Source organism: Mauremys mutica, chromosome 10 (genome assembly GCF_020497125.1).
Source record: "Mauremys mutica isolate MM-2020 ecotype Southern chromosome 10, ASM2049712v1, whole genome shotgun sequence".
Classification (NCBI taxonomy): Eukaryota; Metazoa; Chordata; order Testudines; family Geoemydidae; genus Mauremys; species Mauremys mutica.
In genome coordinates, this window is record NC_059081.1 from 13,333,979 (window position 1) to 13,358,767 (window position 24,789).

The 24,789-nt window shown below is 45.4% G+C and overlaps 1 protein-coding gene across 1 annotated transcript in view; it reads right to left on the minus strand.

Moving 5' to 3' along the window:
• Positions 1-13,497: 13,497 nt before the first annotated feature.
• The window catches only part of CFAP221 (cilia and flagella associated protein 221), a 56,956-nt gene continuing 45,664 nt past the window's right edge, over positions 13,498-24,789 (minus strand). The window contains exon 26 of the transcript XR_006582501.1: positions 13,498-14,137. The gene's annotated coding sequence lies outside the window, so the exon portion shown is untranslated. The remainder of the gene's footprint in view (positions 14,138-24,789) is intronic.

A 24,789-nucleotide genomic window follows, 5' to 3' on the forward strand; every position in this document is an offset into this window, starting at 1 on the left:
GTAAGTGTAGCCAAAGCCTCAGTCTATAAGGTGCCACAGGATTCTTTGCTGCTTATACAGGAAATAGTATCAGAGGGGTAGCCGTGTTAGTCTGGATCTGTAAAAAGCGACAAAGAGTCCTGTGGCACCTTATAGACTAACAGACGTATTGGAGCACAGGACACTTTGTTGCTTTCTGCAGGAAATACTGTGCCAAAATATTTCTACATGAATACTAAGGAGAAGAGAGAGTTATCCAGTTGCCTGTGAGTTTGAAACTACTAGAGATGAATTTTGGGATTAACTATGAACACATTTAAAATTATTTGTAGAGAACTGGTGTGAGGTGTCTGCGTCTGATCATTATGATTTGCCCAGTACTCAGGTTTAGGAGGCACTTTACGGTACAAATAAAAAGAAAAGACAGAATCTCACAATTTAATGTTAGATGACGTATGTGATGGAAGCAATATGGCAGTGGTTTACAATCTTTTTTTCTGGCGACCCAGTTGAAGAAAATTGTTGATGCCCACAACCCAACGGAGCTGGGGTGAGGGGTTTGTGGTGTGGGAGGGGCTCAGGGCTGGGGCAGAGGATTGGGGCATGGGCTTACCTTGCTCAGCTCCCAGTCAGCAGCACAGCAGGGGTGCTAAGGCAGGATTCCTGCCTGTCCTGGCACCGTGGACTGTGCTGCGCCCCAGAAGCAGCCAGCAGCAGGTCCAGCTCTTAGGTGGAGGAGCACAAGTGGCTCTGCTTGGCTCTCACTTGCAGGCACCAGCCAGTGGGAGTGTGGAGCTGGTGCTCGGGGCAGGGACAGTGCGCCTCTGCCCTGCCCAGGGCCGGCTTCAGGCACCAGCGGAGGAAGCACGTGCCTGGGGTGGCACATGCTAAGGGGCGGAACAGTCCGAGCAGCTTTTTTCTTTTTATTGCTTGGGGTAGCAAAAATGGTAGATCCGGTGCTGGCCTCACCTCTTCCCACTCCCAGCGCCTCTGGCATGCCGCCAAACAGCTGAGGGTGGTGGGCGGGCCTACCCTAAGATTTTAAGGCACAGGTAGTGTTCTGTGTATGCTGTGGCACAGTGCACCTAAATCCAGCTTTTTTGCAGCAAAACTAATGCTGAATTCCACAGCATGTTGAAATTGCTGTGACAATTCAAGTAAGTTCCAGACAGAGCTTTGTAGTGAATTATATATGCATAGTGAGTTTCCAAATGGGCATGCAGTATCATTTCTACTCTCATCTTTAAGACCAGAATTTAAAGGAATTACATAATATTCTAAAAATAAATTACTGAAGGCCAGAGTCTGATACCTTTATGCATCCTGGGCAGCTCCTTCCTCCACAAACAGGTCTCACTGAAGTCAGCAGGGCTACTCGTGGAGTAAGGTACTACTCAATGTACTCAAATCAGGGCCTGCGTTAGTGCATCTCTTGAGATTTCTCAGACCCATTTGATGGTACTTGCATTGGCTGTTTGTTTTAATGTCCAGAGGGACACATGTGAAAAGCTGACACAGCAGGGAACTTCAGAGAAAGACACCCTTGTAGATCAACAACCCGAAATTCACATTATTAGACAAATGAGATTATAGTGACGAAGGTATGAATTATAAATGGGAACAAGGCCCATCCCAACCCTGCCCTACCCTGCTAGCACAAAAAAATTTCTGATGCCCATTATCGATCCCTGTCTTTGTGACATTCATAGCATGGGGCCCATTCTGCAGGATCTGAGTTCTTGTTGCCCTCCAGACATAGGTGCCAGCTCCTTGGATGCTCCGGGACTCAAGCACCCACTGAAAAAAAAATAGGAGGTGCTCAGCACCCACAGGGCTGGATTAATCTTTTGTGGGCCCCAGCACCTGGACTGTGGCCCCGCCCTCCGCACCTGGACTGTGGCCCCGCCCCCCATGGTCTGCCCCGAAGCCTTGAGATCAGTGTTTTCCCCAGGAATTGAAATTAGGGGGGATGTTCGAATTTACAGGGGTGTGTGTGTCAGGATCAATGTGGGGTGAGACCGTGAGGGTGAAGGTGGGCTGTATGGCACCATAGTAAAAACTAAAAAAATTTCATGACCATTTTATTAGATTTAACTCGTTTTAAAATCATCACACAAATTAAAGTTGGCTACTCAAGCCTTCTATGAAACACTACATCTACATCCTTCTTGGTTTCTTGTTATAATTTTGCACAACTCTGTTAAGCAACTTCTTAAATGCAATGCGTTCATCTTTGGTGGCTTCTTATGTGTCTGGTACTTCCATTCCTTCAATTGATATGCTCATTAGTTCATTCACATGATTAGGCAGAAGGTGACTTCTTTCAGAACACAAAATTCTATTCAATGATGAAAAAGAATGCTCAACTGTAGCTGTTGATACTGGGAGTAGCAAGAGATGAATTCCTACTTCTTTCATCCCAGGAAATAGCATAAAGATTGGATTGCGCCACTAGTGATGATAAAAAAGAAGTTGAAGTCAAATCTTTATTCATTCATCGAATGATATTCCACTCTGTGTTCAAATTCTCTATTCTGTCCTGAGTACATAACAGCCTCATTGCTGGTAGTGCCTCACTCCACTCAACTGTCAGTGTTTTATAGGGCAGGGATCTGTAAAAGCTATGTAATGGTTGAGTATAATCTGAAAGTCAACTTCTGGACTGAAGTCTTTGCTTCTTCCAGTACGTTTTCAATGGATAGCTCTCCGATTGATCCAATTGTAGCTTCTGTTGCTGGAGAAAGATCTACTACTGTTGTAGCAGATGCCTGGCTGGCATTGTTTAATGACCCAAGTGGTTTCAACAGTAGACTTACAAGAGAGAGAATGGCAATAGTCTTCTCTGAATATAGTAGCAAAAGTAATCCACCAGCCTCACTACTTAGATCTGTCCCATCTTAGCAGATACTTTCCAAATCCAGTAATAACGGATGGAGTAATTTTAAGACAACAGCCAAGAATGGCTTTCTCATGAGCAAGAGGGTTTTCCCAGGTTGGACTAATCTGAACTTCAGTCCCAGCGTATCTTCTATATTTTCCAAGATATTCAGGCTTTTTGGACTCTTGCTAAAAAAAGAATATAATGAAGACATTAAATTTATAGCTTTTTTAGTATATTTTGAAGAGTCTGCAGCTCGTACTAGCGGTAGTTGGAATAGATGGCCTCTTCAGTGTGTATAGAAGAGATTAGGGTTACACTTTTCTCTGAGCAAAGCTTGTATTCCACCATGTCTTCCAGAGAAGTTTGCAGCTCCATCAAATGCACAAGCAGCCATCTGTTTGGGGTCCAATTGACAAGCATTTAACTCTTCTAAGATGTGGGTTGTCAGAGATGCAGCCGAGGTGTCTTTTATAACTTGAACATCTAGAAATGCATCTACTGGCCTACCACTGACATCAAGATAATGTACACAATGACTTAATACTTGACACCCATTTGAATCGGTGCATTAATCAGCCATGTATGCAGATTTTTTGACTGTGGTAAGAAAGTTTTTCCCTTTTTCAACTGTTGAGTCTTTCACTGTTGCACCATATGGTTTTAGCCAGTCAGTTGAGTTTCTTGCAGAAAGATAGTGAGCATTTGCTGGTCTTATTTGGAATCAGTGTTCAATTTCAGGATGAACAAGTGACAATGCACTTACCACACACTACAAACTGGAGGCCAATGTTATCTCTTGCTTAAATAGAAAGTATGATGCCACAGCCATGTTTGTTCGCATGAACTGTGTTTTGTCTCCAGCATTCTTAACAGCTGCTCACTGTTCGCTCTGGCCACCATTGTTCATTGTGCCACAGTTCACTTCATCGCTCTGTTGCCAATGGCCTTGTGCCATCACCTTCTGCTGCCACCTGCCACTGTGACCTCTGCTAGTTGGTCTCTTGAGGTTCCACCAGCTCTGAGTGATTTCAGCTGAGCTGTCAGTGGGGGAACCTTGCTGCTAGTGCAGGCTGGGCCGTCTCTTCCACAGAAACACTGTCCCACAGCAGGTCTAAGCACTTAGACCTGATTTCAGCTGTAGTGGTCACTTAACAAAACAAAAGACTATCTATAAAGCCTAATCAGCTCTGTCTTTAAACAGTGGAGAGGGGCAGGTCAAATAGTACTTGTGACTCAGGCAGACGATCAAGCAAAACACCTGTCCCCACCCTCTCTCTTGATGTCCTCAATCAGCACAGGCTGAGTACAGTTCTACTGCCCTTTAGTCATAGAATAAGAATAACAACATTTCATTACTCCCCCCGCCCCCGCCCGCATTCAAATGATTAGTAACCCAGCCCTAGACAAAATCTATCACTTGGGCAACACAGCTCTGTTTGCTGGATACCTAGGTAGATTAGGTGTGAATGTAAATACAATCTGGTCCTGCAGCCTTTCCCCCCGCACCCCCACCTCATCACTAGCTGTCAGGGAGAGCTCATTTAGACTTTGCTTACAAATCATAATTTGAAATTGTTAGGTTGGCCAACATCACCGAAATGAATGTATTGATACTGTCATAAAAAACAACAGCTGTATAAGGAAGTTAGTCTCTGTTCATATTTTTTAAATCTATTATACTTTTTCCAAACAATCACTAAATTGGCAACACTGCATGTAACTAGTTCACTGCATGTAACTAGTTCACAAAACTGGGGAACGGGGGAGGTGGTGGTGTAGGGAAATCACTGCTTGAGGTCCTGGCCGCATTCCACCTCTTCCCCCAGGCTCTGCGCTGAGGCCCCACTCCCACTCAGCTTCTTCTCCCCGAGGCCCAGCGGTGGAGGGCAGACAGGAGCACCCACCGGCAAAAACAAAAGTCAGTGCCTGTGCCTCCAGCCTTCAGGGATTGATTGTCAAGGTCACAGCTTTCCTATAGAAACCTGATACAGGAAAATTGATGGCAGTGTCTTTATGCCAACTGTACAAAATTGCCTAATATGGTTTTAAAAAGTCCTCCTCCAGTGCTGTGCACCACTGGGAATTTATCACTGTTCTCTTTTAATAAATATCCCCTGCCTCCGTTCTTGCTGCAATTCATCGCTGACAATTTCTGGTCAACTCAACAGAGCAGAGAGCAATGGCAAGAGCAACAACATTTTAAAACTCACTGGGAACTTAAAAATCTTGAATGACAAAGGATAGAAGGGATTAATTTATGAGGTACGGGTAGACACCAGTTTGGTTCAATGCCAACAAAGGGGATGAAAAAACTGGTGCCAATAACTGAGGAAAAGAATGTTTACCACTGTATCTAGCAAAGGACTCTAAATTATTTAAAAATATTAATTCATGGCCTATAAACTAATTCTCCATTGTTGATACGCAGTATGTTCTATCCGGGCCTTGTCTGATTGCTGTTTGTCTGAGCTCCTGGGGGGTCAAGTGGCAAGTACTGCTACTTGCCTATTGTGTTAGAAACATCTGACGTAAAGTAACTTTGACTTCTTTGTCAAATCAGAAAGTAAAGCAAAACTTCATTCATAGCAATGCGTGAAACTGAGAGTGTCCTATGAGAAGCTGAGCACCCTCCACTGCCAGGGAATGCAGTGGGAATTGAGGATATAGGCACCTTGCAGAAGCAGGCTAGATATTCCCAGTACTTTGCTTTTCTCTGGTAAAATTTGTTCCAGTGCACTAACCAAACCTTTAACATGGAGAACTGAGTCTTGTGCCTGGGGAGTGTTTCACATTTAATGCAAAAAAAAAAAAAAAAAAAAGCCACAGCTTCCATAATAATACTTAGCACAGAGAGGTATAGAGCCAGATCCTCAACAGTAAAGGTATAAAGCCAGATCCTCAACTGATGCAAATTAGTGTGGCTCCATTAATTTCAATAGAGCCATACTGATTTACGCCAGTTGAAGATCTGGCCTTTAATCTAATACAGTGGTTCTCAACCTTTCCAGACTACTGTATCCCTTTCAGGAGTCTGATTTCTCTTGCGTACCCCAAATTTCACCTCACTTAAAACGACTTGCTTACAAAAATCAGACATAAAAGTACTGAAGTGTCACAGCACACTATTACTGAAAAATTGCATTCTCATTTTTACCATATAATTATAAAATAATAAATGAATTGGAATATAAATATTGTACTTACATTTCAGTGTATATGATATAGAACAGTATAAACAAGTCATTGTCTGTATGAAATTTTAGTTTGTATTGACATCGCTAGTGCTTTTTACATTGCCTGTTGTAAAACTAGGCAAATATCTAGATGAGTTGATGTACCTCCTGGAAGACCTCTGTGTTCCCCCAGGGGTACGTGTATCCCTGGTTGAGAGCCACTGATCTAATAGACTAGGGTGACTAGATGTCCCGATTTTATAGGGACAGTCCTGATTTGTTTATCTTTTTCTTGTATAGGCTGCTATTATCCCTCACCCCTGTCCCGATTTTTCACATTTGCTGTCTGGTCACCCTATAATAGACACAATACTCTTGTGAGGTAGATACACATAATTACTCCAGATTGGGAGACTAAGGTAGAGAAGTTGAGTGACTTGCTCAACAAAGCAGGGTGAATCAGAGGTTGGACTAAAACGGTAGTTTTTTTTCTGGGAAAAAAAAGGGAGCTGGAGCATAATGTTCGAATTCCTGATTGAATGTGTAACTGCTCGATTGCACCACTGTGCCACATGGGGTCATTGTTTCCCACTCTATCGTAAGATTCTGAGATTTAAAAAAAATCTGTAACAACTAAACATGTGATTCATTCTTTGTCATTTTAAAAAAGACAACTTCTGGCGTAGCATTTGGCAAGCACTTTGGAATTAATCTTTCCTCTGTTCATTTCACTTCAGGGGCAAAATAGCGCTGTACAGCTTCAGGATAAATTAAACTGCAGCATGTGAAAAGTTTAACAACTGTGTGTTTAGAAAACAGCAGTTTAGATCTGGCCAGCTGGATTGCTAGACATTGATAGCTCATGTGTTTCTTCTGTACTAGACGTGTTTGTCTAGAAAATTACATCATGGCAGCAGCTTGTTTTCACCATCTCATTTCCAAAACTTCAAGCAAATTCTTTAGTCATTACCATGTTCCTCTGCTGGGACAAAATTAAATACACATGTGAAACTTAGGCAAACAAGGTAATTTTAGTTGAGGAAGCATTTGTTTACAAAGAATGAACCAACCCACCCCCAATCCAACCCCTCAGAAACCCAGAATAAATGGCTTTTGGGCCAGTAGCTCGGGGGAGGAGGGGAAGTCATTCACTAATGGTAAAAAAATCACAGAAAGAGTCACTTTCTTCTGACAGTGACGGAGGAATTTTATTAGAACAAGGAAAATAATATTGTTCCTTAAAGTTACTGGGTTTAATTCTCCATTTCCTTACAAAAGCATTCATGAGTAATGTGGCCATAGGCTGGAGCACCCATGGGAAAAAATAGTGGGTGCTCAGCATCCACCAGCAACCCCGCAGATTGCCACCTCCCCTCTCCCTCCCAGCACCTCCCGCAGAGATTAGCTGTTCAGCGGCGTGCAGGAGGTGCTGGATGGAGGGAGAGAAGCAGGGGCAGGAAGAGGCAGCATGGGGCCTGAGGCGGAGCAGGGGTCGAGCACTCCCTGGGAACTGAGGCCATGTTTACACTACCAATCTGTGTCGACAAAAGTGATGTCAATACCCAAAAGTCGACATAGCACTGTCCCACAGTCCTCTCGCTAGGTGTTGTGGGACGACGGAGTAGATCGTGGCACATCTTGGGACAGTGCCAAATGTCCCATGATGCATTGCTTTCTGACCCAGCACTCCATAGGCTTCTGGCTTTCTTTTGGGGTGTTTTTTCAATGGCCCTTCTTTGCTGTGTACCCCGACATCTTTGTGAGAAGGGATGGATCCCGCACTGCTATCCTTTGCTCTGTTAACTGTCATGAAGACATCGCAGATGGCAGTGGAGTTAATTGTGAAGTTCTTAACTGAAGAAGACTCGCAGGCATCCGACATTCTGCATGATATGATAGGAGCAACTTTAGATTGCTTTTGGCATTCACAGAGCAGGTGCATAGGGTAGATCATCACTTTTGGGCTCGTGAAACAAGCGCTGAATGGTGGGATTGTATTGTCATGCACGTGTGTGGGATGATGAGCAGTGGCTACAGAACTTTTCATTGCAGAAAGCCACCTTCCTGGAGCTTTGCGCGGAGCTCGCCCCAGACCTGCGGCACAAGGACATCAGAATGAGAGCTGCCCTCCGGTGGAGAAGCATGTGGCAATTGCTGTGTGGAAGCTGGCAATTCCAGACATGCTACCAGTCAGTTGCGAATCAATTTGGAGTGGGGAAGTCGACCACTGTGCATGAAATAGTAGATGTCTTTGCAGAAATGGGTTTTCCTACCTATGGAGGGGCGATAGATGGCACACATATTCCAATTTTGGCACCAGACCATCTTGCGACGGAGTACTTCAATAGGAAAGGGTACTGCTCCATGGCGTTGCAGGTGCTTGTGGATCACCGTGGGCGTTTCACTGACATCACCGTGGGGTGGTCTGGGAAGGTGCATGATGCATGCATCTTCAGGAACACCAGCCTGTATAGAAAGCTGCAAGCGGGGACTTTCCTAGCCAGAAGATTACAGTGGGGGGTGTTGAAATGCCCATAGTGATCCTGGGGGACCCTCCGTACCCCTTACAGCCGTGGCTCATGAAACCTCACATGGGACACCTAGACAGCAGTTCAACCCAGGCTCAGTAGGTGCCAGATGACAGTTGAATGTGCCTTTGGCAGATTAAAGGCGCGCTGGCAATGCCTTTTATGGCAGGTTGGACCTCACTGAGGATAATATTCCTATGGTCATAGCTGCACGCTGTCCATTACATAATCTCTGTGAAGCTAAGGGTGAAAGGTTTGCTCAGGGATGGCGCAACCTTGGCCACTGATTTTGAGCAGCCAGATACCAGGGCTGTCAGAGGAGCCCAGAGGGGGGCTATTCGAATCAGGGAGGCTTTGAGGCAGCACTTTGACAATGACCACTAGTAACATATATCTCTGTGTGAGTTGCTTCAATGTTACATGCCATGTAGTTTTCCTAGGGGGCAATGGTGACATTTGGGGCCTTATATTCCTATAATAAAGTGATTACAATGCCTGTGCATGTATTGGCAGTGTCTGCAATCTCACCTTGTAGAAACAAAATAAAGATGAAACTTTGCTTTTATTGCACAAAAAACAGCACACACAAACACACAGATGCTTGGTGGGAAAGGAGGAACCAGGGAAGGGCAGACTTTCACAGCTGTGTGTAGGTCCAGCTATCATTATGAAAGTTGTGTGAGGGACAGGGGCGGCTCTAGGATTTGCGCCGCCCCAAGCAGGAAGGCACGCTGCGGGGGGCGCTCTGGCGGTCGCCGGTCCCGTGGCTCCCGTGGACCTCCTGCAGACGTGCCTGCGGAGGGTCCGCTGGTCCCGCGGCTCTGGTGGAGCTCCTGCAGGCATGTCTGCGGATGCTCCATCGGAGCCGCGGGACCAGCAGACCCTCTGCAGGCACGTCTGCGGGAGGTCCACCGGAGCCGCCTGCTGCCCTCCTGCGGGACGCCGCCCCAAGCGTGCGCTTGGCGTGCTGGGGTCTGGAGCCGGCCCTGCCGAGGGAGTGGAGTAGAGTGGGAGCTGAGAAGTCCTGGAAGGTGGACAGGAATGTGCGGGTGGAGTTTTTTTTGGGGGGATGGGGGCATGGAAAAGAGTTCTGAAGGTGCTGCAGTGGAGGTTGAGCACTGATCTGCTCAGTCTGCGGCATGATTAAGGCTTTCAGCATCTGAGTTTGCTCTTCCATAATTTTTAGTATCTGCTCAGTAGCATCCTTCACAAATGCATGGTTCTCTTTTCTGTCCTGCCGTTCAGCTTCCCAGCACTCCTCTCATTCCCTTTTTTCTGCATTGGAGCACAGCAAGACCTTCCAGAACATATCTTCTTTACTGCATCTTGGGCGCTTTCTTATCTGGTGGAGACACTCGGGTGGGGTGCGTGAGGTGTTCCTGAAGGCCACATCTGGTGAAGCACAGGGGACAATGCACAGAAGTGGGGTTGTTAAATTCAGCATAGAAACATTTCAGTTAAATACACCTTTTGCACCACTGTCATCACTTTCTCACTGACCCTAGCCAGGCACACATCTCTGCGAACATCTAAAGCATGGTGAGTGTTGGTGGGGTGTGTGTGTGCTCCACATGGGGAAAAGAGCACACACTCTTTGCAAGGGTTGTGGAGCAGCATTCTAGGGAACAAATTCTAATATTCTCCCACACTTTTCCACAGGTGGGGTTAATTCTAGCAGATATCTCACTGCTAAGGGTAAGCAGGGAAATGAGGGTACATCTACTCCATGCTTGTGGCTTCTGCCCTGCTCCCTATGCTGCTCGCCTGTGTGGCGCTTTGGTCCCTGTACAAGTGATTGCCAAATGGCACGGGAAAGTTTCCTACAATGGGGGAAAGAACAAAGCTGCTCTGCCACAGAGCCTTTGGCAGAGGATTGCTGAGTGCCTCCAGAAACTTTCCTGGAGATCTCTCTGAAGGATTCCTGTGACATCTCGGTGTGCATCAACATCCTGTTCCGCCGTACTGATTAGCTGCACAGGGAAATGTCCAGCACTCAGAAACACAGCCAGCCTTGACATTTCTATACCCTGAACCCACCTCCACACTACACAAGCCACAATCACATACCAGGAGTCTCATCTCCTGCTTCTTGCTAACCAGAGAGCGACTCCTCAGACTGCCTAGACACCTCCAGAGTGGAGAACAGTTCCTGGCTGCCTGCTCCATGGGGCGACCCCACTGGGAGCTGCACCTCCCCATCTAACTCCACCTCTTCATCAATAACTTTGTCCTCCAGGTTTGGTCCTCTTTCTGCCGCTTCCATGCCCTCTGGGGCTCTAGGAGATGGATGTGGAGTCACCACTGAGGATAGCATCCAGCTCCTTGTAGAACCGGCAGGTCTTAGGTGCAGCACTGGAGCGACGGTTTGCCTCCCTCGCCTTATGGTACACCTGTCTCAGCTCCTTTATCTTCGCTCTGCACTGCAGCATGTCCCGATCATTGCCCTTTTCACACAAACCTTGCAAAATCTGCCTGTAGATATCCCAATTCCTGCAGCTCAAGCGCAGCCGGGACTGCACAGCCTCCTCTCCCCCTATACTGAGCAGAGCCAATAGCTCTGCAGTGGTCCAAGCGGGAGAGCGTTTGCTGAGATAACCCACCATGGTCACCTGGGAAGATGCAATGATACCTCTCCACGCCGAGCAAACAGGAAATGGAATTTCAAAAATTCCCAGGGCTTCTAAGAGGGAGGGGTGGATGGTTGTTTACCTGGCTGCAGGGCAGTGGAGTTCAAACTGCTGACCAGAACGGTCAGGATGAGCATTGTGGGACATCTCCTGGAGGCCAATTAAAGCAATGAAATGAAACGTGGTGTCTACACTTGCACTTTGTTGACAAAAATGTAGAGGGAAAAGACATTAATCTCTCATGAGGGTGGATGTATTTTGTTGCCAAAACCGGGCATTCTCCCCGACAAAAGTCACCTCGCAGTGGGTTTGCACTGATTGGATCGACAAACAGCAGTCTGGCGACAAAACTTGGTAGTGTAGACAAGGCCTGAGGAAGTCGGTGCCTATGAATGTGGCCATTCCAGATTCTTGAAATATGCCTTTTATATCACACCCATCACACATTTTATAAGTTTGGTTTCCTATGTAGTAATGTGAAACCAGCTTGGAAAATGTCAGCATTCTAAGGGTTAATAATAAACAAAGTCACGCAGAGGTAAAGGAAACACACAAGATAAACCAAAGACTGCTCCCCAAAACACAACGGACCCAGTTAATATGTGAGCCTGGCTATTTTGCACTGCTCCATTGGCACATCATAGCTGTAAACTTGACTTAACTGTACCTTTGAGGATTCCCCCTGCCTAAGAGAATCCCCACGTGGTGTTGAGCCACTGCAGCAACATCTGTATCACTCACCCACCTTATACTCCTGCTGCATGGGTGTTCCTATGCCCTGGTGATTCCTGACTGCCAGAATCGTCTCTGTGGACTACAGGCAGCTGGCATAAAGTACAGCAGCCCTGAGGCTACTCTACTTTAAACCAGGGGCTAGTCTTGGACTGAGCGCAGCTAGACTGGACCAGAGAACCCAGCCCCAAGAATGAAGGACAATTAAGGGACTTTGAGTCTGGGGAACAGGAGCATGAAAAAAAAATGACTTGAAGGCTGGAAAGAAAATGAAGAGAGTTTTTATCTCTGACTTAAAGCATCATAGGTTGGAGCGGAGCTGGGAGAAACAGCGGCCCTGCCTGCTGCACGCATTGCCCTGTTCCTGACCGCCGGCTCCCCGTTTTGAGGTCTGGAGTTAGTTTTGTTCCGTATAGACACATTCTACTTCTGCATGCAGATTAAGATTCCTGCTTTTCATCTGGCCAGAAGGATGTTATTGTTTATGATGAATTGTTTCTGTCCCAGAATAAAGAGGAAAGATCCAGCTGCTGATCTATAAACTTTCCCATATCACTTAGGCTGTCATTTCCTCCTTAAACAGAGGCTGTATTCTGGGCCCCACATGATTTACTAGATGCAACTTCAGCTCTTTTGCTTTTTCCTTTTCAAGGCTGCTTGTTTCTTCAGCAGTTAAGCCGGGAACAGCCTTATTTAGTGGTGTCTGATGGATTCAGTGAGGGGGTGACACTTGCTCCATCAGTTTGCTACTGAAAGTCCTGACTAACGCAAAATTACTGTGATTCTCCATGAAGTTATGAAAGTGACCCACTACCCAGACAGTGGCATGCAGAAAGTTATAAAAGTTAGTGGCTTCTGGCCATAGCGTGCCATTGATTTTAAACTCTTGTTTACCCTTTCTCATAATAAATGAGGCAGTCACGGCTCTAAGGAGCTTACAATCTAATTTAAGACAGACTTGACAAGTGGGTGTACAACAAACAAATGGAAAAATGAGTGAAACACGTAATAGTTACCTCAATCCCCTATGGGAACTGCTAGATGGTTTTGAGTCAATTAATTCTGAATGAGACATCAGTATAATTGGTATCAGAAGTCTCTATGAAGTGGGTCTTAACAGGGACAGGAGAATGGCTTTATCAAATAATCAGGGGAGGGTGAGGGCATGAAGGCATCTGTGGGAGAAGTGGACAAATGGGCTATTGAGACTGGTACTGTTGGTGGAGAGGAGCAGATGTGGGTAACTAGGGAGGAGCTAGCTGTGAAAGGCCCTAATGGTAACGACAATAGGTGGAATTCTGGCATCACTGAAGTCAATGGGAGTTTTGCCACAGACTTCAGTGGGTCCAAGATTTCACCCAAGAAGTTTATATTGGATGCAGTGCAGAAGGGGGAGCCAGTGAAGGGCAATATATAATATGGCAATTCCTGTGTCCTTAACCAAATTCCCCATTGGAGTCAGGGGGAAGCTGTGCTTAAAAATCGCTGTCACTGTGGCGCCTTGTTTTATAAATGAAGTGACTCAATAAATGCAGCGCTGGATATTCTGGGCCAGATCCTGGACCGGTGTATATCTGGGCTGCATCGCTTACGTTGGGGACTGGTGCTGAATTGCCAGCACTGCATCGACTAAACTGAGTCAAACTTCGCTGAGGTTACAGGGGGAAGAATTTGGCCCAAATTACTGATGACTGGTGGTGGTCTGAGTCTTCCATAACAAGGAGTGTTCTGATAGTTAAGTGAACATCAAAGCCTCTAGGAAACAATGAAAAATTTTGTCTCAAGCTCTGGACACTTTAACTTGCAGCTCTTGTGGAAAGTGCGTACGAAATTATTTTGTGACTACCATTTTTCATTGTTAGTTGCATCAGAAACGCTGGGCTGCTCTGCAGATTTATTTCATGAATCACTGTAAACTCAGCTTTCAATTTGTCCTTTTATTTCTTGATTTCCAAAATGCTGTGCATCTCCTGTTGCTAGAAGAATATAAATTGTCCTAGCAATACATTTTTTTAAAGAAAATTAACTTCTTGGTGCCAGCCCACACCAGTATTGTGGGTGTCCTCAGATTTGCAGCCATAATGGCCAAGTACTGCTGTACATGATTCCCCTGCAAGATATATATAATTCCTCCATCTTCTTCCCCTTCCCCTCTCATTTGTTCGGTCTTCAGCTTCTTGTGAGGTTCTAAATCCACTAGGTGTCTACAGAATTCTCCTGTTAAAACAGAAGAGACAAGACCCAATATTTCCAATATAAAATAGCAATTTCTTCCTTCACCCTAAACGCTCTCTCCCAGCACTCAGGTCTTTATACATGGTAAAGAAATCAAACAAAAAGGCACAAACATTTTTTTATCTTTCTATGTCACCTTTATAATTAAATGGTTTCAGGATGATCATGTTTTTGGCCTCTGCTTTACTGAGCACATAACGATCCTTTGTTTCCCATTAGGAAACCCAGGCATAGGAGCAGCAGGCTCAAGGTAGCAGCTATTGCTCATTTCATGTGTAAAACTCCAGGAATAAATGACTTTGCTGTTAATCAATCATCAGAGCTGAATTTGCTGGGAAACATCTACAATTCAAGGATTAGAAACACTAGCTTCATTATATATTAAGAACCAACGGCTAGAAGCTGAAGCTGGACAAATTCAAATTGGAAATAACATGCAAATTTTTAACAGTCAAGGTGATTAACAGTTGGAACAACCCGTCCAGAGAAGTGATGGATTCCCGTTCTCTTTGAGTCTTCACATCAACACTGGATGCCTTTCTGAAAGTGATGTTTTAGTCCAGTGGCTTCAGGGCTGAACGTGTCCCTTTGGTTTTAGCTGTTCTCACAGTTACTAATCTAAAGTCTGACTGGCTCAAATACTCCATACTACATCTATTTCTACTGTTTAATGGAGTTACACTTGTTTATCCCAGGAGCTGAATTCGGCCCAACGGAATTTCATTCACAGCCACTACAATCTAGACGTCATCTTTCACTCTGAACTTTATAGAACTTAAAAAAAAGTAATAGTTACAAATCAGGGATAGCTTATTTCATGGGACAGCTGATGATCCCATACTTTGAAGCTGTCAAATTTCTGTAACAGACAGAATTCTTTCAGACAGTTGTGCTCTTTGCACTTTTGAGGGAAACATGATATGAGAGTCATTGTTGGGAAAGTTCTCCAATGTCATCTCCATTCCAAAGTAAACAAGCAATTCACATAGGACTAGACCTCTGTTCTTTTGTTACTCAAGTAGCTGCAGGAAAACTTAATTCAAAATAAGATAGTGAGTCAAAAAAGATTTCAAAATGCACTTGTTATGGATCTGAATAGTTAGGGAGTTTCTTATATGCAGTTTTATAAGGCAGATTGCTGTCCCTTATGGAAAAGATTCAGGCCAGGATTTTCAAGTGTGACTAGTAATTTTGGGTACTCAGCTTCAGATACTTTAAAGTCACATGATTTTCATAAAACACTGAGTATCCACTGTCTGAAAATCAGGCCTCTTTAAGTTGTCTCAGGTTGGCCACCCATAAATGAAAACATCTAAAATCATTCATCACTTATTAAAATCTTGGCCTTATGGAATTTAATGGAAATGCAACTGATGGGGTTATACCACTGATGTCCCAAATTTTCCTGTCACCCCCCCCTTATCAGTAATGGAATCTATCTGAACCCCCCTTCCCCATTATTGCACAGTTGGTTCAGCAGAGGAGCTGGAGCAGAAGACGGAGCTCAGGGCGGAACCAGGGCTAGAGGCTGAGCTGGGCTGGAGGCAGAGAGGGAACCCGGGCAGAGCTGGGATGGGCCAGAACAGGAGGTGGAGTGGAGCTGTGGCTGGGGCCAGAACTGGGCTAGGGAGCACTCCTTCCCTTTCCCCCCATGCGGGCTGGCTCAGGCCCCACTGCATGCCCCCAAAATGTTCCTCTATGCCCTTCTAGGGGGGCATGACGCACAGTTTGGGGACCACTGGTTCATATAGAAATTAACAGATCTATAGAAATTCTACTAAAAATTCTGGGCCACATCCTCAATTGATCTAAATCAGCAGAGCCCCACACTGAAATGGGTGGATCTTTGTTGAGTAAGCCAGCGGAAGAGCTGAACCTCGGGGGTTTTAACAGAGAATAATCTTATAGAATTCTATCATAGGGAACTCTCTATTCAACGCCACATGATGTTCCAAACATTTTATAAAAAGTTTATCATTTTCTATTACATTTTATAGGACTTCTCCAGGATGGGAGAATGTTCTTAAGTTATCCCTTTTTCGCCTGATAAGTTAAGGCCTGTTACCTTCCCTGTGCATCTCAGACTCTCATTGCCTTGAGCGGGTATTTGAAGTGCACATGAACAGAATGCAGGGTTAGCTCCTAAGTGGGCATGTATTATGCCAGCAGCAAGTAAAGCCATCACAAAAGTCCACATAGGGCCAAATTCTACCGGTTTTGCGAATGTAAGTAGTCCCAATGGGACTGACTGTCTGTAAGGTGAGCAGGATCTGATGTACTCTAATGCAGTTTATGTTAAGTGCAGCAGTATCAAAGACAATGAGTATATCACATATATATATATATGGGTATGTGGCGGGGCATTCGCCTTACGCTAGCCTAGAAAGGGTTAAGGTGGCTCAGAGGGAGTTAGGTGAGAGGATGGGCCACACCCTGAAGGAGAGACAGGCTTGATAGGCAAGCACTGACTGAGGATGGAGCCCAGTGGGGCAGGGGCAGGCAGGGCTGGTATAGGGTCAGGCGGTGAGGACAGGAGGGGGCTGCAGTGTGGAAGACTGCAGTTATTCTGTGGGCTTAGGGAGGGAAAGGAGGAAAGAGTAGAAGCCCTGGGAGCCTGGCCCTGAGGGAAGGGTTCACCCAGAAGGGTGGTGGATGAGGAAGCCTAATAGAGACAGAGTAGGAAGCAGCCCAGGGAAATAGCAGCAAGTTTTGGGACAGAGCAGACCTTAGCTGTAGGATCCCTTGGTTGGTATCCAGAGTAGCGGGTGGGCCCACATCCCCCTACTAGCCACTGGGGAAGTGGCACAGTCTGGGCAGTAGAATGGAAGGCTGCTTGCGACAGACTGTCCGGTGATACTTTGATACCCTGGAAGGGGGAAACTATAGTGACCTGGCTGGGGGGCCAAGCCATGAAGAGGGAGCACCCCAAGCTACGAAGAGGGAGCACTGCAAATCTTGGTGCATGAGAGGAGATGCGATGTGAATGAGAGACAGAAGGGGGCATCAGACCGGGTGAAGCTATTCCCACAAGAAGGTGCCCCAGTGGTGTGTGGAGAACCTGTGACAGGCTGCTAATGTCTGAGAGGAAAATTATGAATGATTTCTACATTTTGTTTCTAATCAGTGCAGCTGCTGCTAGGTTAGCTGAAACAGAGTGAGTGGAAAATAGCTTATTTTCGGATATTTATTGAGTGATCTTCACAAGTATGTAAAAGGGACTAAAAATAGCCATGTCTTCCTTTCTGAAGGAAAACAGAAGAGTATCATCTCTTCAGAGTAAATGGGGCAGAAAGCAAGAAAGGACTAATAACGTTCTAAGAGGCATTAAAGAAGTCTTATCGCAAACAGAGCTGGCATACCATAATTACAGGAGCCACAACAGTGAAGTGTTAGCTTTTATTCATGTAAATGAAGGTCAGAGGTTTTGCTGTAGAAAATAATATTTTAAAAAAGATTGGTAGGGTAAACATTTGTAAAGCATAGTGCTCCTTAGAATTGCTGAGTGCTCTAAGCTCACAATGAAGGTAACCAAGAACAATGCTGCTTAGATAGTGGACGAGACTGAAAATATAGTGGGCCAGGAATTCTGCAGGACTAGCATAGTCCATTAGAATCAATGGAGCTATTCTGATTTACACCAGCTGAGGACCTGGTCTCTGTGTATTAAGGCTAAACCAAGGCTCTCATTAAATACATTCGTACAACGAAAATGTGATTTGTGCCCTCTCCCACAAGCCCTGCTCTTGCGGGATGTCCCAGTGAATTCAATGGAACAGTTCCCTTGTGTACAGATTGTGTGTACAGACTGTGAAGTTTGCAAAAACAGTCTGTCAGAGCATGATCCAGCTCCCATTTGTAAACAGTGGAAGATTTCGATTGTTGGACCAAGTCCTGATTTGGTAGGTGCAGTATTATAGGTAAACTATGGCAAATATTTAAAAGAACAAGGTGGGAAAGAGGCAGATGTTTTATATTTGTGAAAATAAAAAGATGCAAGAGCCCAGGCACGTACAGGGCTTTTCCATTGTTAACCAATATTGCAATTACTTTAAAATGACGGTAGTTCTGCCTACGTGCTATGTAAATAATTATTTTATTTAATCTTAATAGGAGATGGACTGCCAAATTTATTTCTGGATTTCTTAGCCTTTTGTGGACAAAAATTGGACTTGGAACATTATTTTCCCAAACGTACTTGCATTCTGTAATTGTGAGAATTTCATAATTCACAGATTTTAAAGGCCAGAAGAGACTATTATGACCATCAAGTCAGACATCTTGCAGAACACAAGCCATAGAATTTCATGCAGCGACTCTTGCACAAAGCCCAATAGCTTGAGGTTGAACAAGGGCACGTCAGTCCTCTACAGGAGCCAAGATCTATTCATATTGTTTTATTTCCACCAGCATGTTGTCAAAATCAAACTGTTTTGTCTTTGAGGCCCTTTTGGGAAACATTTGTGAACAGGACTTTATGAAGAGCTTGCTTCTCCTCTCACACCATCCTAGTGAAACTTTGCCCCAGTTAATAGCTATTTTAAATTAATTATTTAATGTATAAAATCCACCATAGCAACAATGTGTGCTGGGCTCCAAACTCTGGAATAGCAACTGTAAATGGTTACTTTAATAGTAATACCCAGCACTTTTTGCCTCCTAAGTGCATTACCAACTTGTATATAGTTAAGCTTCACATCTCCCCCGTGTGGTGGTGGTGTTACTGCATTTCAGTCTCGGAAACTGAGACAAACAGAAGTAAAGTGACTTCCCCAAATGGGAGTCTGGTGTAAAGGGCCGTGGACTGGAAGTTTGGAGACCTGAGTTGTATTCTTGGCTCTGCTACTGACCTCCTGTGACCTTGGGTGAGTCACTTAAGCCATCTTTGGGCTTCTGTCTCCCCATCTATAAAATGAAGATATTTGCCCTCCTTTGTAAAGTGCTTTGACAGCTACAGATGGAAAATACTGTATAAGAGCCTTACAGGGCAAGGATTGTCTCTATCCTATAGGTATGTCTACACTGCAAAAACAAACAAACAAAAAACCCAGTGGCAGTGAGTCTCAGAGCCCGGGTCTACAGACTGGGGGTTGTGCTATGATGCTGATAACAGCCTTGTAGCTGTTCCAACTCAGGCAAGTGGAGTGGGCTTCAGAGCCCATGCTCCAGCCTGAGCTGGAACATCCCACATGGCTATTTTTAGTGCTGTGGCATGAGCTGAGTCGGTAGACCTGGGCTCTCTGAGCCTCACCGCTGGGCTCTCTGAGCCTCACTGGGTTTTTTTTCTGCAGTGTAGACATACCCTATGTTGCTACAGCACCCAGCACAATAGAGCCTCAATGCTAATCAGGGCCTTTAGGCATTAACGGAACATACATATTTATTACTGATCAAGTATTTTTATTTAATGTAAAAGTTGGAATAGAACCTAGGAATTCCCGGCGCTCAGTCCCCCTCAGAGGCCATTGCGCCTTTTCTCACCTTTGACAAGTGAGGAAATGATCTGATCTACTACTTGACATTGAGACAGGTTCCGCAGGTGTTAACCACACTCTGTGGGCTGAAGAAGCCACGCCCCCTCACCCTTGCTGGGCATGCTCAGAGTGGAACCAGAGTATAAAAAGGGAGTAGCTCAGCTCAATTTGGGCTGATTTGCCAAGAAGGAGACCAGATGTGTATTGCAGGCTCCTGCTGGGAAGCTGCCAGAACCCCAGGCCATGGAGGCCAGCTGTGCTGAGATCCCAGTGGACACCCAACTAACTGCCGAGGCCGTGAGATCGTCGTCACTGGAAGTCAGGGTAGGAAGCAACTCAGGGATTGGGACTGTAGCAACAAGCGACTGAGACTGATCACAAAACTACTGGCTCCTCTTGGCCCTGGTTTAGGACCCTGTGGAGAAGGTTGGGGCCAGGTCCCCCTACTCTGGCTACACCTGCCACTGTCAAAGGACAGTTTTATAGGCTCTTGCCATCTGGCTGTGCTGCCCTGCGTAGAAGGGCTGCCATGTTGACATGAGGTACTAAACCACTTGAACCCTCAAATCCCCATTTTGTCCCCCCCACTCATGACCCAACACCCCGTGACAGGGTGTACCTATCTCTTGACAAGGTGTGTACCTACCCCGTGACAGATATGTTTTGCATTTAAAAAGTGAAAGCTATAGCAATACATTCAGAAAAATCATTTCACTCTAGGTCCCATTGTTCACTTTGCAACATCGGTGGGGGGCAGGAAGTGCCCACTCTGTAAAACTCACTAAACTTCTGTTCCAATTTATAAAAAGTTTGTGGAATGTTTCACTTGAAACAAAACATTTCTCTCTAGGCTCGTGTGTGTGGGAGGCTGGATATCACCATACAGGGCAACTTCCCCTCAGTGGTTCAGCAAGGACACCCACGCTCAGGTTGTTGCCTCTCTTGGGTGGAGACCCATGTCTCTCTCCCTTCTGACCAGGGCATGGCCAAGCTGCACAGCTCCCTGCCTTCACCGTGCATTTCCCAGCAAAGTCAGTCTGCCTAAACAGACCTCCTTACTGCTTCTTCAGAGACTGATAAGAGTGATTGCTACAGATATAAATTCCAACCCAGTTCTTTCTACTTTATTCTTAAGGTAAAAAGCATTACAGAGGAAAACATACTAAAACCAGTAAAAGAACCTTTATGCATGCTAATGAGCTTACCAGAGTTCACCCTAACTTGGATTCTCACAGGCCCAGTCCTTCCAACCCTCCCCTAAGGCCCTCTGTGGAGCAGGGGTCCTGTCCGGTTGCTGAATCAGGAAGATGGCTATGAGCCAGTTTAAACTCGAGCTATTATCCAAAAGTCTCTTCTTTGTCTGTTGGGCTCTGGAGAATCCTGTTTGGACTAGGCTTTGTTTACACTGGACTTTCGTCAGTAAAACTTTTGTCGTTCAGGGGTGTGAAACTGCCCCCCCCCACCCCATGACAAAAATTTTACCGACGAAAAGCGCCAGCATGAACAGCGCTTTGTCAGTGGGAGAGCTGACAAAGCTACTGCCGCTCGGGGGGGGTGGAAGTTTTTTGTTGGCGGTAGAGCTCTCTCTGCCGACAAACAGCGGCTACACGGTGTGCCTTTTAGCGGCATGGCTGTGTCACTGAAAGGTGCGTAGTGTAGACGTAGCCCTAGTGTACGTGTATCCCTCCAGAGCGGCGGCTTGAAAGGCTGATAATGGAGGATGTTCACGAGCATTCCCCCTCGCTACTAGAGAAGGGACAGACCATGCCACAAGAACACATACACAGCTGCATGTTTAATGCCATGTACCCCAAAGTCATTAACCTTAATTCAACAGAGTTTATCTTTATTCCAAAGGTTTCCTCAGGATATTGTCTGTGTCACATGGGGGTTGGAGGACATATGGGATAGGGTTGCTGTATGCCTGTCCCTGGCTCTGAAATGAAGGAGGGGGCCCTGTTCTTGCCCGGCTTTGTGGTTATTCTTACAAAGACTGTTCTAAATTTCTGATAGTCCATTCCCTTGGGATTTGCTAGGGTTTATTAAATCCAAAAAGAGTGATAGATGAGTAGAGACGATTCGCGTCAGTGCATATAAACAACCCTGGGTGTTTGAGAGATTCAATGCGGGGGCCCCTCTCTCAGAGCCAACATGCTGCTGTGATCGCCTATGGGAATCTTTTCCATGAAGCAGCACCCGTGGGGCTCCAGCAGTGCCCACAGATGCTCGGTGACCTGCACAGGCTTCTTTTCAAATGGCTGATGATTGGCCGAGAAGCTTCACTTTAGCAGATTCCTCCCGTCTTTGCCCAGCCCCAAAGCTTCTGCATCAAGGTGTTTCTGCCCAGACGATTCCATTCTGTAGAATGCCAGAAAGAATGGATCAAGGAGTGACTTTAAAGCTCACCTCCCCAGTTGGAGACAATATCTGTTTAAATCAAGGACTATTAGTTCTTGTGCCAGCTGGGCTCAGCTGCCACAGTATGACATAAGGAGAAGTGCCAGGATCCAAACTGTCTAGGGCTTGGAATTCCCTATTCTAGCTTTGGAACGACTGTTTAGCATAGCAAGAGGCATTAAAGACTAAAAGGGCTGATTTCCTCCTTCGATTGCTGTCAATGACAAAACTCTCATTGTTTTCAGCAGGGTCAGGATCAGAGACAAAATCCAGATTGTAAGCAGAAAATTCAGTGTGTCACTTTTGTAAAGCTAACTTTCCTAAACACCTTTATCTGCCTATCTATATAAACACATTACTCCAAATAAATGTGACAGGATAATGATTCAAAGGGTAGCTAAGCACAACTGTGTTTCTCCAGAGCGTACAACTCCACTCTGATAATCTAGTCCAAATCAGGGAGGTGGCCAGGAATTCCTTCAGATGGAGACCCAAACATTGTGTCTCCAATAGCAAGGGCAGAAAAATAGCTCTAACATTAACATAGATTCCGTTGTTTATTTCTTTTACTCCCTCAGAAAGAGATGCTCAATGAACAAACTAGGCCATGTTGTTCTCTCGTCTGGTCTTCTTCTGATTATGACGACTCAAGGATGAAAGCCAAAACTCCCTGGAAGAGACTCCAAATGGCAATGAAAGACCAGACTAAACTGGTGACTTGACAGTGACTGAATAAATTCCCCTTGATACAAGGCCAGATCCTCAACTAGTGTAAATTGGTGCAGGTTCATTGACTTCAGGGGAGTTTCACAATGCCAACACTAGCAACTTTATTGTGAGTCTCATGATATTCAGTGTTTTTCTTGAAGTCCCAGCTCCTGGAGTCAGGTGATTGTGTGTGAGAATCTCAGCTTCTTTCTTTCTTTCTAAATAAAGTTTCTAGCTCTCATAGTTGCAGAGAAAAGTTAGAAAACGTGACCTGGATGACTTCAGGCTCAAAAGCCAGTAGGCAATGAAACAAAGCCCCAGTTGGCCCAGTCTTAACTTCTGACACCGGGGGGATCATAATACTAAAATCATATGGACTACTGTGGATGTGTTACAGTCTTTATGAGGTAGCCTCCGTGCATAGTTAATGGCAAGCATTGTATGGAGGTCAGGAAAGCTTTTGTTAAGATCAGACAGGCTACTGTAGATGGTGAATAAGGTGCTGGATTTTACTAGCAACACTAAAGGTGTGCTGGGGTTGAAGCTAGGAGTATCGCAAGTCAGTATCTGCAATTCTTCAGAGGGCTTGGCAAGAAATAAAACCTCAGTGCACCAATCATTCTCTGCTTCATTGTTCATCCAGAAAGGAAGCTAGAGGTGTAATCAAGCTTTGGAAAAGGCATTGGAGTTGTTCCTGTTTTATACAGGATCCACTACAAATATAACTTATGGCTAGGAAAATCAGCCAATGTTTGTCGGTGCTAATGCATTCTGCTCTGGCTAGATTAAACATTTCCTGCTCTCATGAATAAAGAGCTGGTCTGTAATTAAACTCTCACTAGGCACTAGCTTTGGCTTAAGCTTGTCGGCAGTATGGATTAATTTATATTTAAATAGTATCGAATGACGTTTATTAGGTTAAGATGTGATCTGAGGCTGAGGCCCTTCATCTAACAGTCCTGAGTCGTAAATGGCTGGGTGCTCTGAACTCTGCATCTGCCTTTCCCTGTTTGTCTGAGACAGACAAAGGCTACATCTACACTAGAGACCTTACAGTGGCACAGCTGGACCGATGCAGCTACTTCACTATGCAGCTGTAAAATCTCCTGTGTAGCCACTCGATGCCAATAGGAGCAAGCTCTGCCATTGACATAATTAAACCACCCCCACTGTCAACGGGAGAGAATAGCACTGTCCACAGCGGCGCACCGGTCGATGTAACTCGTGTCACTCAGGGGTGTGGTGTTTGTTTTCCACACCCTTGAGTGACACACGTTATACTGAGAAAAGTGCTGGTGTAGACATAGCCAAAGTTTGTTGAACTCCACTGAAGGGTGTAAGGCCCATCAGGCTCACATAAGTCTGGACAGGGGATTTCCCCAATTCCAGCTATTGCAATACCTACACTAGTGCTTACTTTGGACTGGTAACACTGCTATTCGCAGGAGTGCAGTTTATCCTGGATTCAAGCAAAGAGAAGCTCCACCAATGCAAATAGGAGCGTTCCCTGTTGCCCCCACTAAGGGTTTGCATTGATGCAGCGACATGAATGCCTGGCCCCCTAAGGCTGAATAGAGGGCAAAGCCCCACTCAAGACAAGGCCTTATGTGAGTCTTTTCTTGGGGTGCATATGGATTTTAAGAATGAGGAATGTAGGATTCTCTACCACCAAATCACATTTGTATAATTGAAGAATACATTTCATATAAAACACTCACCTAGAGTGCATATATAAATGCAAGAGTTACAATGTAGCTCTGTAGAAAATTGCTTCAAGTCATTTTCATACCATGGCCCAGAAAGTCTTTAGCTTAGACAAGCCAGGGCTGTCCCACGGCTTTACAGAAATTAGTTCTGTACCAGCAACAGCATCCACAGCAGTCACTCATGAGTGGGGTCACATTATGCTAGCAAACATTTCTGAAGACGTGAGTCAGCCTGCTCTGGCCATTGTACGCTGGGTAAGAGGGCCAGAATGATGTAGAGGGGCCCTGCCTGTCGTGGGTATTGGGACAGCAGGGTGTTAGGGGATCCTAAAAGCCTCCGTGAGGGGTCGAA